Source organism: Leopardus geoffroyi, chromosome A2, assembly GCF_018350155.1.
Source record: "Leopardus geoffroyi isolate Oge1 chromosome A2, O.geoffroyi_Oge1_pat1.0, whole genome shotgun sequence".
NCBI classification, from domain to species: domain Eukaryota; kingdom Metazoa; phylum Chordata; class Mammalia; order Carnivora; family Felidae; genus Leopardus; species Leopardus geoffroyi.
In genome coordinates this window covers 135,421,002-135,437,372 of record NC_059331.1, presented here as the reverse complement: position 1 = coordinate 135,437,372, position 16,371 = coordinate 135,421,002, and positions in this window count along the sequence as shown.

Here is a 16,371-nt window from a genome sequence, read left to right as displayed (position 1 = left end):
AGTTTTCCTGAGGGATTAAAAAAATCCATTCTTGAAAGTTTTTCAGACTTCTCTGTTATTAATTAAAATGTCAATAACCAAGGGAAAGGTAACATCAAATAGTTCATAATGTGGATTCCTATTATTTTAAGTACTATTGATAAGCTCATTACATCCCAATTTTTCTCTTCAAAACGTGCCTTTGTGCTCTGGAATCATAGTTCCAACTTGACATTTTTTTTTAAAAGTTTATTTATTGATTTTGATAGAGAGGGAGTGAGAGAGCACATACAAGCATGCATGGGAAAGGGCAGAGAGAGAAAGGAATAGAGAGAATACCATGCAGGCTCCACACTGTCAGCGTGGAGGCCGATGCAGGGCTTGATTTAAAAAATGGTGAGATCATGACCTGAGCTGAAATCAAGAGTCCGACGCCTAACCGACTGAGCTACCCATATACCCCCAACTTGACATTTAAATGGCTTACAGGCACTTAAAAATCAACATATGCCAATATATCTTGACTTCCACAACCCCTCTTCCAATTTCCCATCCTGTCAGTTGTCTGTTGCAGAAATCTGGTAGTCATCTTCTAATTCTCTCTTTGCTTACCCCTCACATCAGATCTGTCAAGCTATGTTGGTTCTGCCTTTAAGAGAGACTTTAAATCTGTCTGCCTGTCGCTATCTTCAGCATCTTTACTGCTACCCCAATCAAAGTGGATCCCTCCTACTCATCATCTCACTATGACTCCTGGTTTCCTTCTGGCACTTATCTCATGTTATTATCATTTGTTTAATTTTTTTGTTTGCTTACTTTCTGTTTATGCCTCCTTCTAGAATGTCAGTTCCGTAAGGCAGGGGCTTTATTTTGATTCCTGTTGTATCCCCAGTGTTCACCACAATTAGCACAATGTTAGGTACATGGGAGATGCTCAATAAACATATGGGTACTTGAATGAAAGGTTTAACGAGCAGGTAATTTCCCTGTGGGTGGCAGGCACTGAAGGGAAAGAAACAGCCCCCGTCAAGTGTGGCTGAAAAATAAAATGACAAAACCCATGGTCATCAACGTCAGGCTCTCCCAGAATATGGGGGTGAGGGAATCTGAGGCACCAAGGTAACTGGGGCCGTCTCCCTGCCAGTGATATCCTTTCATTCTCTGACTCTGGGTTAAGTTGTACATGGCAGTTCTCTGACAGGGCAGTAAAACACACAATAGCTTGTTGGTTGGTAGTTTGCAAAGCACATTAGGTGTGCTACTTAGATGGCCTGTGAGACAGGGAATAGGTTTTACAGGAGGGAAGAATGAAGGATAAGCGACTATGTTGTCGAGTGGTAAGGGCTGAAACCAGTGTGGGACCTATAGCCCTGACTCTTCGCAGTCCACATGCTACACTCACATTTTCTACCAAAAGGACATCATACCTAGCTTCAAAGTGCAACAGTGTTGTAGGGTCAATGCCAGGCGATTTGCCTAAGTGTCAATCTTTCTATTAAAAAGGGACATCTACTGGGGCGCCTGGGTGGCGCAGTTGGTTAAGCGTCCAACTTCAGCCAGGTCACGATCTCGCGGTCCGTGAGTTCGAGCCCCGCGTCGGGCTCTGGGCTGATGGCTCAGAGCCTGGAGCCTGTTTCCGATTCTGTGTCTCCCTCTCTCTCTGCCCCTCCCCCGTTCATGCTCTGTCTCTCTCTGTCCCAAAAATAAATAAACGTTGAAAAAGGGACATCTACTTTAAAATTTCACTTAGAATTCATCTTTCTCATTTCTGAGAACCAGGAAAAAACCCCTGAAAACTGTAATGATTTATCACTTACTGAGACTTGTACATATAATGATCTCACTCTTCAAAATGACCTGGGGAAATAGGTAGAAGAGGTTTATTACCCTCATATTTGAGATAAGTTATCTGAGTCTTAGGAAGAAAAGGGCTCAAGGTTATCCACTTATGGAACATTGATTAAAAGCTTGGGTTCTTAGAGGAACACTGTCTATGTTTGATTCCTGGTCTGGCTGTTTATTAGCTATGTAATCTTGGGCAAGTTCCCTAAGTCTCTGTGTCCATTTTCCTCATTTATAAAATGGGGACAATAATAGCATGTACCTCATTAGGTTATTGTGAGAATCATATGTGTTAATCCATGGAAAGCATTTTGTATCATGTTTGGCACAAAGTAAGTCCTCAATAAATTCTGGCTATTAAAAAGTGACTAAGCCAGCCCTTGGGTCCCGTTCTTCCAGCTGCGACTTGGTGGTCTTCCTATCGTTCAAGTTAGACCAATCTTAGAAAAGCAAGTTGAAATCATTTTCTTTTGAAATGCTCTTTCAAGGAGCATCTGAGGCCAAGGATGTCTTGTTTAGATTCTTACTTAACTCATAACTGTATTGCAGAGCAAAGGTCAGAACTTAATGTTGCTTCATCTTATGAAATCCCCGCAGAGAATGTTTTGGCAGAGCGTATGCTGAACATCACAGTATCAACATAAAGAGTTGCCCTTTTCCATTTTCAATTTTTTTCTCCAGAATTTCAGACATGGGACAGATGTGGTCATGCCTTTTTTGTTTTTTTTGTTTGTTTTGTTTTTTTAAAAAATTTTTAACGTTTATTTTTATTTTTGAAACAGAGAGAGACAGAGCATGAACAGGGGAGGGTCAGAGAGAGAGGGAGACACAGAATCTGAAATGGGCTCCAGGCTCTGAGCTGTCAGCACAGAGCCCGACGCGGGGCTTGAACTCATGGACCGCGAGATCATGACCTGAGCCAAAGTCGGAGGCTTAACCAACTGAGCCACCCAGGCGCCCCTGTGGTCATGCCTTTTTGATATGACACATGCTTGGACTTATTATGTGTCTAAGGAGAAATCTTTCAATTTCATATGTTTAATGTAATGTGATATTAGAGGATGCATCAATTATCTATTGCTTTTCCTCTTTTTAGGACTGTGTCACAGAATAAAAGGCAGATATATCAGATTACATGTATATTTTGGACAGCATTGTTTGTAATGTTAAACAAAACAAAACAGAAAACTTGAAAACAACCCTAAAGCCCATGAAGAGGGGAATGATTACATGAAATTTTAAATGCCCATTTTGCAGAAAATTAGGCAACAAAAAGACTGAGTTACAAGCTGGAGGAATACCTGTGACATACTGCTAAGTGAAAACAAATCCTGTCGCAGATTATGTCCTTAGCATGATCCTATCTTTATTGAAACACCCTAAAATCAACATAAATGTATATCTTTCTATGAATATGAAGAGGCATGAGAATATGGGGGTGAGAGAATCTGTTGGAACACATTAGTAGTAGTGGGAGGGATTGTTAGCCTGCAAGAATGTGAGCTTTTATAAAATTACTTCGTGACATTAATCGGCACACAGGCATATGTTGCTTATGAAATAAAAAGTCTAATAAGAACAGATTTTAAAAGTGTTTTCTTTAGCAGTGGCCACTTCATACATTGAATCTCCCAAAACCCATTGATTTTGAGGAAGCATATTGATAAGATGTCTCGAGGCACCCAACAGCGAAGCTGTTTGTCCTGTTTAGGAATCAAACCTCTGACCTTGGTCTCAACAGCACAAAGCTCCAACTGAACTAGTCCCCCTTGCTTACTATATAATCATAGCAAACACAGAATCAGCTTACAAATTATACAGACGTATGCTGATATAGGATCATATACCTCCTCAACAAACCATGATTTAATTATGTTAGACTTTTAATCCATACAAATGATCATACTTGGATTTCAGTATAGTGCAAAGCTGGAATGATAAAATCCGAACACTAAAAAAATCTGAATCTCAGATATAAATAAATGCAATTGCTTTTTCTCCCACTGATTTACCACTTTTCTTTAAAATGTGTGTTTGATGTCATTTAAACCATATCTGCTATTGTCACAACCGCCTATAGGTTTCAGATTAGTAAAGTCTTTGAAATATGAGTCTGCTCAGCAGAAAGGAATCTGTAGCACTTGGTATAAAGATTATAATCTTTGGCCTTCCTGTGGCAAGATTTACAACTGTGACCTTAGGCTCTATTTCTTTTGGAGTGTAGTCACTTTCAGTTACCAGTGATGATAGCTTTGAGTTACTGGGTCAGCGTGAATTGCCTAATATAATGTCAGATTCGTGCTTCCCAAGGGCTGGGCAGTATTAGGGACACGAAACAAAGTGAATTTTAATGTCTACAGAAGGCAGTGCTCTGATATATGAGCCACCCCAGTAACAGGGAATTTCCACGGCAAGAGATTTTAACACCAGTTCCTAACCTCTTCCATCCTATTCATCCTTTAAGTCATGAAATGTTATGACTTCACTTTTCATTAGGTGAAATAGTCTGAAACAGTTAAAGAGATGAAAAGAGAGAATTAAAAGCTAGCTCTACTTCAGGGCCTTTTCCTAGAATGTTAAAAAGAGGGGGTTGTATCAGGGATGATGCAAAGCTGAGAATAATGTCTTCCCATTCTGTTGACTTATCACAATCTAGAAGTGGAACTGAAACCCTTCTCACAATGCAGTTTCAAAATTAATATTTTGTTTGTCTAAAATCCAGATCTATATCCAAATGGAAAGCAGTAAAAGTAGTTTGAGAATTTGGTTCTCACTAGTCAGACACTGACTAGTTTTCAACAGGAGAAAATTGCAAACATATATAAATGCCTACCTTTCTTTGATATGCTGCATTAAAAAATGTTGTCGACACTAGATGGCACTCTAGCGTTGCTTTTCTTGTATGTTCCTCCAGGTCCAAGGTCCTTCAACATTAATTCCCTCCTTTAAAAAGAGCAAACATGCTATTTAAACAAAGGTCCCGGTAGTTGCTCTGTAGTTCTGTTTTTATATTTATAGTCATGTAATCAATATGTTGGAAGAGTAATTAATTTTTAACCTCAATCCGTGGGGAGATCAAATGTTAGTGGAGTTAATGGATGGAACAGGCTTCATTATTCTAAAGTAACACTAATGATAAGGCAGAGAAGAAAGAGAAGGGTTGTAAACAATTGTGCCATCAAATACAAGCATAAAGCAACAGTGCAACGTGATCTCAGGATGCTGACCTATTGTCACTCTCCTTCAGTACAGCTGTAGTTTCTGCTCTAGTCACCTAGACTACTTGAAATAGTCACTTCACTGAGCTTCTAAAATATTTCCTCTTCCAACGAATGCTGTTGGAGTTACTACTCCAAATAAGAGTTCTGATCTTGTTGCCCCTCTGTTTTGAAAGCCTTTTGTCCTTCCCCATTTCCCAACACCTTAAAGGCCTTTCATGATTTGAGTCCTCTACACTCCTGGAGCATGCATGCTCCTTAGCTCCGGGAGTGCCATGCAATTCTTTTATTCATGACATTTTTTTTTTTGCAGTGCTGTGTAGCTGACCATATGCTACGTTTTTACAAGAGAGGCAGCCGCCTTGTGCAGCGTTCGTATTGCATCACATCCAGTGGCACAGAGTGTTCTGGATGGGTCACACCCAGGACAGGAGTGGGGTGGCATGACCCACGCTGAGGGACTGGAAGCCAAAAAGGACAAAGAACTCACTTTTATCCTGATTATATCCTTCCATTACCCAACCCCGTCCTTGAATTTCTGAACATACTAACCAGGGTCATGAGAAGATAAGAAAGGTAGGCAGGGGAGGCTTGCAGTTGATTGTTCGCTCAGGCTTATTATCAGTAGACACACTACTGTTTCTTCCCCAAGTATTATATTCAAATTAACCTCTCTTGTTCCTTTACCATTCGTGTACTTTCCCGGCTTCCTCGCAGACATGACTCTCTCTCTAGTGGAGTATTCCTTTCCTGTTTATCCATCTGGGCCCAACGCACGTGCATCTTCTTTCAAAACCTCCTTCAATGCCCTTCTAGCATAATGAATCTCCTTATATGCTGAATTCCCCAATTGCTTGATTTCTATGCTTATTACAATAATCTACCACAGTTAGGATTTCTGTCCTTATTTTTCTTTTCTAATACAAGTGTAAATTATGGAAAGATTTGTAAATGTTTGTATCACCTGCATTGCCTGACCAAGTGCCCCATCAAACAATTACAGTCCATTAATGTTGAATTTGCTGAAATTAGATGGGATAAAACTTGATCCCATGATGGATAGCCAAGTCAGGGACAGCTCATATTTTTTGGATTAATCATTAAAAAAAGAAGATTTTTTTTTAATGTTTATTTATTATTGAGAGACAGAGACAGAGCGTGAGTGGGGGAGGGACAGAGAGAGAGAGGGAGACACAGAATCTGAAACAAGTTCCAGGCTCTGAGCTGTCAGCACAGAGCCCAATGTGGGGCTCGAACTCACAAACTGCAAGATGATGATCTGAGCTGAAGTCAGACACTTAACCGACTGAGCCACCCAGGTGACCCCAAAAAAGAAGATTCTTCAGTGTTTTATTCCATAAAAAAACACTAGTTGATAGTGGTCTTTTATACACACCGTAAAAGAGATTATTAGTTGCTTATTCATACCCATTCTCCCCTTCCTTAAAAGAACCCTGGTTTTCATTTGGGCATATTGAAGCCAAAAGTAAAGGACTACATTTCCCAGTCACCCCTTGTATCTAGGGGTAGCTCTAAGACTATATTCTGGCCAAATATAGCAGTGGAAGAGTTCTGCAGGCCTTTTAGAAAGGTTCTTAAAGGATGTTGACTCAGCCTTTCCTTCTTCTTTCAAAAACTCAGGGAGCCATCTGGACCACAAAGGTGACCATGAGGATAGAAGTCATGCACTGGGACGGCAGGCAGAAAGATGGGAGCTGGGTCCCTGATGACATTTTGTAGCCTCCACACCAGACCCAACTGTCTGACTTCCAACTTGTTTTGTGTACGAGAAGGAAGCTCTTCTCTCATTTAAGCCACAGTTGTTTTGGGGTGTTCTGAGCCCAGTCCTGATACACACACTCTAGATTAACTGTGGAGCACTTTTTTTTTTTTTTTTCAGGAACTTGCTTGAAGTACAGTAACGATCATATAAGCTTATCATCTAAGTAAAAGCAGGAGTTAAAGTGTTCAAAGTAAGCGGGAAAACGCAGGATGAACATCTTTCCAATTTAAAATGAAAGAAGACAAGCTTGGATATAATTTGTGTTGATTTAGTAATAGAAACTTTAGAACAATTAGAATGCAATGGAATTCTTCAGAAGCACAGACGAGACTTGTCATTAGGATTACCGGTCATGATGTATAATGACTGGTTAGGGTAAGATCTTTGCTTGCTTATTATATTCACTTGGGACCTAGATAAATAGAGGTGAAAGAAGTGATAGGTTTTTATTCCTTTGGGTATGCAGTAGCTCACTTCTTTTTCGAACCAGAGGTTAATCATGTTTGCATGGTGGGAGTGAGCAGAAAGAAGGTTAAAAAAAAAAAATGGAAGAAATTAACAATTGTTAAGTAGCTTTAACCAGCTAGTAGCAAAGCATACATAGTTTATTTAATTTTTCCATAAGTTTGTATTTTATAATGAAGTAAGTAACTTCTCAATCTTATCTCTCCGAGCTCTAAACATGAAGTGCCCTGAAGTTCTATCCTTGGCCTCTGTAGCTTCTTCCCCTAGATGATCTTGTCTGGTTCAATGGCTTTATACAACCAAATGTTGATGGTTTTGTTCCTCTAAGCTTCAGACTTACATATTCAAATGCCTGCTTGGCATTTTCAGTTCTTTGGCTAAAAGGCATCTTAAGTTGAAATGTCTGAAGTAGAACTCTTGATCTGACTTGTGACTCTCCTAGTTTTCTCTCAATAGCTGGTGACATCATCCATCTATTTGTGTAAGCCAAAAATCTATGAGTTGCGTTTGATCATTCCCTTTCCCTCCATATCCACATACAGTCCATCAGCATGTTCTGTTCATTTCATCTTCAAAATGCCTCTCAAATCTGTTCACTTATCTTCATCTCTGCTGCCTCCATCCTATTTCCATCCCACCTGATACCATGATCTCAGGCCAAATACTATTAAGTAGCCACCTTGCTTCTTCTCTTGCTTTGCTACAATCTATTTTCACTTGGCAGCTAGACTGATCTTTAAAAAAACCCTGGTTAACACCCTCCAGTAGCTTCCCACACATTTAGAAGTCTAACTTGTTTACATTTTCAACTTTGCCTCATATCACTCTTCCCCACCCAGCTCAACATACTACTGCCATGCAGGTCTGTTTCCTGGGCCTTCAACAGGCTCCCTCCTGCCTCCAGAAACAGCCTTTGAACTTGGTGTTCTCCCTGCCTTGATGGCTCCACATCAGCCCTTCATACTGCTGGCTCATTCTTACCTGTCAGCCTCAGCTCACATTTTCCTTTCTTAGAGAGGCCTTTCCTAATCACCCAATGCCAAGTAGCCATTTTAATCTTTACCTTTTATCCTATTTATTCCTTTCACAGCACTTATAACAATTTGAAAATAACTTGTGTGTATCTATCTCTTCTGTGTATCTATCTACCTGTCTATACACCTAGCCATTATCCAACCATTTTCCTGTCTTTTCCTTCCCTCCCTCCCTCCCTCCCTTCCTGCCTTCCTTCCTTCCTTCCTTCCTTCCTTCCTTCCTTCCTTCCTTATCTTTTCCCCTGCTTTGGAGTAAGTGCTCCATGGGATCAATAGTCTTGTCTAGTATATTTCCTGGTGTACCTTTCTTCCTTAGAACAGTGCCTACCATGTAAGACTCTCAGAGATGTTTTAAAATTGAATAAATGAAAATCCAGTATTTTTTTCCCTGGCAAATAGTGAGTAGTGGCAGAGCTGGGGATGGAAACCTGGCCTTTTCTTGCTTCAAACCCTTATTCTTTTATTACGAGACCTCCATATCAGTCAATCAGGACTGAATTTTTTCCTGCTATTAAAGCAAGGGCTATTTTAGCTAAATAAATTGAAGAATTACAGTAATGATTTGGTTATTTTGTGTTCCCTCTAAATGATTTTACCTGAACTCCACAGATGCTTTAAAATCATACATCTTTATTTGAGTTATTTAAATAAGTGTTGCAACTCTCACTGTTCTTTGCTATCATTTGTTATTCTTTCTACGTATGAAAAACTATTTCCTTTTAAAAATAATGTTGTCCATACCCTTATGAACTAGTTAATTTTCTTTCCAACATTTTCTTTTGGGCCATGTAGATATGACCTAACAGTAGCTGCAATAATGGTGTTGTTTCAAAGGGTAAAGACCTTTTTTCTTATAAAAAAATTGAATGTGAAAAAAAAGAAAAACTACCTCATACAGTGTGAGAATGCCTGTTTTTCTTGGTAATATTTCATTTCCTAACCAAGACTATTTTCTTCTGCTTTCCATTGTCAGCAGACAAAAAAGATACAATTAAATCAAGGAAACCTGGCAGGGCCCATTTTGGAAAATAAAATGAATTCAGTTTCTGATTTAAACAAAGAGCAATTTATTATGTTGGAAAAACACTGCCCTGATGAGATTCAAACTCAACTTGTTTCATGTTAGCTCAGGACACCACTTCAGATCTGCATTTTTGTTTATCTTTGAGAAGGGGCAGTGATTTAACCCCCAAACTTTGAACTCCAAAGAGGACAGGGAGTTGTTTAAGGGTCAGCTAGCAATGAGCGTTCAGAACACCCGTGCTGAGGCCCACGGCCAGCTTCATGCCCTTCTCCAATCCTGAGCCCATTGATTCTAAGCCCAAATCTCTATAAACAACTCCAGCAATTATGCTGGAGCAAAGGAAGTGCTGGGGTTGTTAGAGCAAATTTTTATACATCAGATGAATTCTAAGCAGACTTTTGAAATAAAAAAAATTTTTTTGATGAATTGAATAACCATAATACCTGTATTTGTCTAAAACCTTATTGTATTATTTCATATTTATAGCTAACACTGCGAATATAATTATCCTCATACTTTATAGAGAAGAATAGTACAACTTTAAAAGATTGACACCGAGGATCTCACTAGCAGTTAAGTCAGACTGGACGAGGGGCCCATTGTTCCTAACATCCAGGCTGGTACTACTAAAAAGGATGAGGAAAACCTGTGTCTGTTTTCATGCCTTTTACCTTCACATATTTCTGGATTGTGCCAAAACTTTGGACCTGTTTCATGGTAATTTTATTCTAGCATCTTCCACATTCAATCTTTTTGTGGAGGAAGGCAGGTTATAAATGATGATGATGATGATGATGATGATGATGATGATAATAATAAAACCAAACTCTCCAGAAATAATTACTGCTACTTATTGAGGGTTATGCATGTATTGTTCCAGTCAATCCTCATACAGTTTTATGAGGAAGTCACCATTTGCATTTCCATCTTCTAGATATGGAAACTGAGGCTTAGAAAGTTTGAGCAACTAGTCCAAAATCACACTGCTGATAAGTGGTGGAAATGATTCAAACTTAGGGTGTCCGATCCCAAAGTGTATCCACCTAGCCTCCATACTATAGCGCTTTTATCCAGAATGAGACTAAGAGGTTGGCCTGCCAGGTCTTGGGCACTGAATTATGTCTGGATTAAGTCAGTAATATGATGTCAGCTGATTCAGGTTTCCACATGTGGCTCCTTATGTAACGGGCAAAATTAGTTGGGTGTACTTCTGCCAAAAGGACAGTTGGAGTGAAGCAAAATAACTTGCTACAGTAAACAACCCATCTCTGTGGTGTATGTTTGCCACACGTAAGTACAGTTCCAGTCAGTTAAAAGTTGTCAGTCAGCTGAAATTCTAAAAATAATCTGCCACAGAATGCTGCATATCAGGAATGGGTGATTTATTTTTATTACCTAAGTTTAAAACCCTTTATGATTTCCAAGCTGGTTTGGTTGGAATACTGCAAAACAGAATTAGAATTTTAGAAAAGTACAATATTTTGCTAATTTTTTTTTTTTAGGATATTGATTCTGCTTTGTTAAATGGAAATGAGTAAATCCGTTCTTTAATTTTTTTATTAAAAGAACATAATTTCAATCTTCTATTTAAATAAAAGTTGAGAAAATATTTCAAGAATAACAGTTTGAAGGGACACCCAAATTATAAGCCAATTCGTGTGCAGTTGGTAGTCCAAATAGTTTGGTCTAGCCCTGTTTATTCAGCTTATACCAAAAGGGGGATATTTTTGGTATAAATTGAAAGTCACAAAGGTAGGGGCGCCTGAGTGGCTCAGTCAGTTAAGTGTCCGACCTCCGCTCAGGTTATGGTCTCCTGGTTCGTGAGTTCGAGCCCCGCGTCGGGCTCTGTGCTGACAGCTCAGAGCCTGGGGCCTGTTTCGGATTCTGAGTCTCCCTCTCTCTCTGCCACTTCCCCGCTCTCACTGTCTCTCTGTCTCTCGCTCAAGAATAAATAAACATTAAAAAAATTAAAAAAAAAAAGTCACAAAGGTAGAGAGATAATCTCTTGATTAGCAGATTATGATGAATGATAGTTTAATCAACAAAATGGAGGCTTTTGAAGGATGTCCTGAAAGTGCCTGGCTTAGTTTAGAACCAATGCAAGGTGGAAGTTTCTGGAAGAATATACAAGAAACTGTTAATGTTGTTTACCTTTAGGAAGTGAGGATAGAGGGTGTGAAAGAGTGGTCAGACGATATTTCCTGTGCACTTTATATCTTTTTGTCTAAAAATGTTTTCCCATGAGGATACATACTTAAAACACACAAAACACGACATAACAACATAAAGAATTCATGCAGGGACCCTCTAGGAATGGACACAGGTTTTCAAGCTGGGACATGATGTAATCAGATATATTATATGATTTTGGCAGCTGGTTTTGGATATTAAGATAGAATCAGGAGGCCAGTTGTTAGAATAATCTTGGAAAGAGATGTTGTATAAAGACCTCTAGGCCAAGTATAATTCAGAGACAACATTCTAAAGCCCACGTGGAGGATTCACTTTCTTCACATCATAGTTTTTAAAATAAATAATTCAAAGCGATCATAATTTTAAATTTGCTATGCTTGCACTAGAGGGAGTTACATTTTCTTTAACAGATTAATTCTGTGTCAATAAAACAATCCATAAGTAAACATATCCCCGGGGTAAAAGTGGGAGACAGATGTATGAAAGAAAAAATTAAAGGATATGTACTTTTTCTGAATCACAAATGCATAAAAAAATGAGTAAGAGCAGCACGTGGCACATTTTTGCATTAACTTTTTTCCCCCGTGAATCAACCAGGCTTGATGGTAGCAGCCCTGATTTTTTACTTCTGTCATCTCAAGCGTTCGTTTACTAAACAAACAGCATTTCATTAAAGCAAGACTAATTTCTGAGAGTATTACCTTAGTCCATTAGCTGCCAGACAGTCATTAATTCCTGTAACATGTCTTGGGATGAGATCATTATTATCATCATTATTTTTATCAATTAAGTTCATTTTCAGAAGCAGATATCTATGTAGTTTTAACACTGGATATTTTCTTTCTGAAATATGTTTTTTTAGTATCTATGTGATAGTGACTTCTTGCTTTACCCATGTGTTTTCACAGACCCTCCGGCTACCACCAAAGCTCATTTAAATTCCCTATGTTTAATTCTCTTAGTCCAACAAAAAATTAGAAACAGCTTGCAAAAGTATCCTGATAGGATATTTGGGTTTCTCTGCAATTTTTCTTTATTGGGACTTCTGAAATAATATCTGAAGATCATGTGACTGACTTCAGACATTATGTGGCAGGATTTCACAAAGGCTCTGAATTTAGCATTTCTTGTTTACAAGAAGTTGCCCCTGATAAATATGGTGGTTGTTGAATACAGTTCTACAGAAGGAAAGGCCCAGCTTGACTATAATGGAAAGAACAGATGTCACCAGGATATAGGGGCAAACGTCAAAGTGATGGCTTCAGCTGGCAGAGAGCAGTGTGTCCATTACCACTTCCAATACTTTTAGAATTAGAGACATAAAGAAAACTCACAAGACAACTGTGAAAATTATAAACAACCGAGAAAGGTGAATGAAATATGGTTCTTAAAAATTCCAGGCTGCCCAATAAAAGTAGGAACTGATATTATAGATCCCATGGACCATAATGGGGAATACAAATGGCTTGGGGAGTCAGTGAAAAACAGTTCTGACATGTTTGGATGCCAAAGATTTTTAAAGTTGATCTCTTTTGGCCTGGTAAGATTTTATGCATTTTTGTCGTTCCAACCCAGAAGTCTAAGGATTAGTGGATGTTTTTGCCAGCCTGGAACTCATGTGGTGAAAAGAATGCACGCATGTGACAGTGAAAAAGTGAATGCATAAAAACAAAGGACTTGTTTTCAAGGATAAAAATTAATTATCATTGTAGTCTGGATCTAGAGCTTCAAAATAATATCCAATTAGTACTAGTTTACTTAAATTAAAAATTCTGTTTATGCATCCAATATACATCCATTTTCATTCCAGAATTGCTTCTTTAACACTAACTAGTTTTCAGAATGCTTAACCAGGTAGGGTTTCACTGCCCAGGATAATAGGACATAAGTCCTATTCTAAATTAGTCTATCTGGGGAATTAGTTCTTCAGTAAAAAAAGAAAAAAAATAATACTAAAGGATTAGGAGCTATTTGAATGTTTGGATGCTAATTTTATGGGGGGCTAATTAATTCATTTCAGTTTTTTTTTAACCCATACTTTTTGTTGGTATGAAGGGAGACACATTTATCAGAATACCTCAGAAGCCAGCAATGGAGAAAAGGGAGAAGACAGAATCCTGTTTCCAGCATTTGTTAAATATTTGTCTTAAAGCCAACACAGTACTAGTTAGATGACAGGATAGTAAGTTCTATTAATGATGGGCTTTTCATTACTGTAGATATGCTTTTGCAATTTTCCTAGATTTCTGCTCCTGGGTCGCATGCTAAGTCAATAGTAGTTATAAACCTCTCAGCATTGTGATCAATACCTTAGGCTGACGTAATCTAGACCTCTGGGTGTAATTTATAACAAAGGACAGTTTGGGCAGGCCTCTGTTTTATTACCTTAAATTCACCACTGAAATATTTCACTGGTTTATGACTGAACTTATTTCCAATTTTTGATAGATAGGGAATTGAGATTGTCTTGAAGAAAAATGTCAAGAATGAAAAGGAAAAACATTTTCTGGAATTAAAAGCAATAAGCATTTCTTACTTTGGGGCATAATGTCTGCATACCTATCTCCTGAAATTGTCTAAATTGTGTAGTTACCTGTCTAGTCATCCAGATGGATTATAATATTAATGAAGCATTCCTTATCTTCCAAACATACATCATATAACTAAAACAATACTGTATTAAGCCCACTTTTTCTTCAATCTGAATAATCATTAACCATCCATTCGAGTGAAACAAAGAACAGTAATAATTTCTAGACATGAATACTGAGAATTGTGACTCCTGTTATTGTGCCTTCGTGCAATTTTCCTGGAATTTAGACAGATTTTTTTTTCATGTCTCATGTATATTCTAGGTCTCAAGACCAAACAAGAAAAAGGAAATTAGTCATTAGAGAGGTAATTAAAGAAATAGTAGGGAGTTTAAGGAAAGAAGAAGGGGTGGAGGTATTCTTCAGGTGTCTGGCACTGAGAGGGAAGGTGCCGCCATTTTGTCACTGTCTTGTTACCCTTCTTATGTGCTCCCCCTCCCCACCGTCCACACACACTCCCGCATTAATACTGAAGGAAAAGGTGAAATCACAACTCTGCTTCTAATGTATAAAGCAGGTATCAGATGAAGGAGGGAGTAAGGATTTGGATTTAGACATCTACAAGGTCCCTCTCAGGCTTAATTTTCCTTTTTAATAAACCACAGGTTACCTGGGCTCTTACTGTCAAAGATTGAAGGTAATAATAATATCACAATTTATGAGCAACTATGGTGTACCAGGTACCTTTCCATACTATTTTTTAGTCTTCAAACGACTTTGTGAAGTAAGTAGGATTAACCTATTTGAGAGAGGTTCAGTAGTTTGCCCAAAATAGGTCAGAATTTGATCGATTTGCCCAGGAGGCTTCACTTTGGAATGTTTAAATTGTGATCTTGTACTATATTACAAAGCTATAGTAATCAAAACAGTATGGTGTTGGATAAAAATAGACACACCAATCAATGGAACAGAATAGAGGGCCCAGAAATAAACCCATGCATATATGGTTAATTAATTTACAACATAGGAGCCAAGAATATACAATGGGGAAAGGACAGTTTTTTCAATACATGGTGGTGAGAAAACTGAACAGCCACATAGAAGGAAACTGCCTACTATCTTACACCACACACAAAAATTAGCTCAAAATGAATTAAGGACTTGAACATAAGATCTGAGGCCATAAAACCCCTGAAACAAAACACAGGCAGGAAACTCTCTGACACAGGCCTTGGCGATGAGTTTTTAAGTTTGGTGCCAAAAGCAAAGGCAACAAAAGCAAAAACAAATACGTGGGACTACACCAAACCAAAAAGCTTCTGCACAGCACAGAAAACCATCAACAAAACAAACAGGCAAGCTATGGAATGGGAGAAACTATTTGCCAATCATTTACTGGTAAGGGGTTAATACCCAAAATATATAAAGAAATCAACCATTCAACAGAAAACAAAATTAACAAATGGGCAGAGGATCTGAATAGACATTTTTCCAAAGAAGATACATAGATGGCCAACAGACACATGAAAAGATGTTCAACATCATTAATCATCAGGGAAACACAATGATGATAAAAGCCACAATGACGTTATCACCTTACACATGTTAGAATGGCTACTATCAAAAAGACAAAAAATAACAAGTGTTGATAAGGATGTGGAGAAAAGGGAACCCTCGTGAATGGTTGGGTGGGAATGTCAATTGGGAAATTGTATGGAGGTTCTTCAAAAAATTAAAAATAGAACTACCATTTGATTTAGTAACTTCACTTCTAGGTATTTATCCAAAGAGGGAAAAAACCCAGCAACTCAAAAAGATATATGCATGTTCTGTGCAGTGTTAACCACAAAAGCCAAGATATGGAAACAACCTAAGTGCCACTGATGGATGAATGGATAAAGAAAATGTGATATAGATATACAGTAGAATATTATGCAGCCACTAAAAAGCAAATCTTGCCATTTGCGACAACATGGATGGACCTCGAGGGTATTATGCTAAGTGAAGTTAAATCAGATAGAGATAGACAAATACCATATGATCTCACTTATACGTGCAATTTGTAAAAACAAAAAACCCCACAAAAACAAAAGAATATCAAAACCAAGCTCATAGAAACAGAGAACAGATTCATGGTAGCCAGAAGTGGGGGATAGGATTGAAGAAATGGGTGAAGGGGATCAAAAGTTACAAACTTCAAGTTATAAACTCTGATGCTTCTTCAAGGTATTTTATAGATCTAAGAAATGCATAGCTATAATATACACTAGTTGCGTAATTTTGTCTGTCTCTTCTGTTAAAT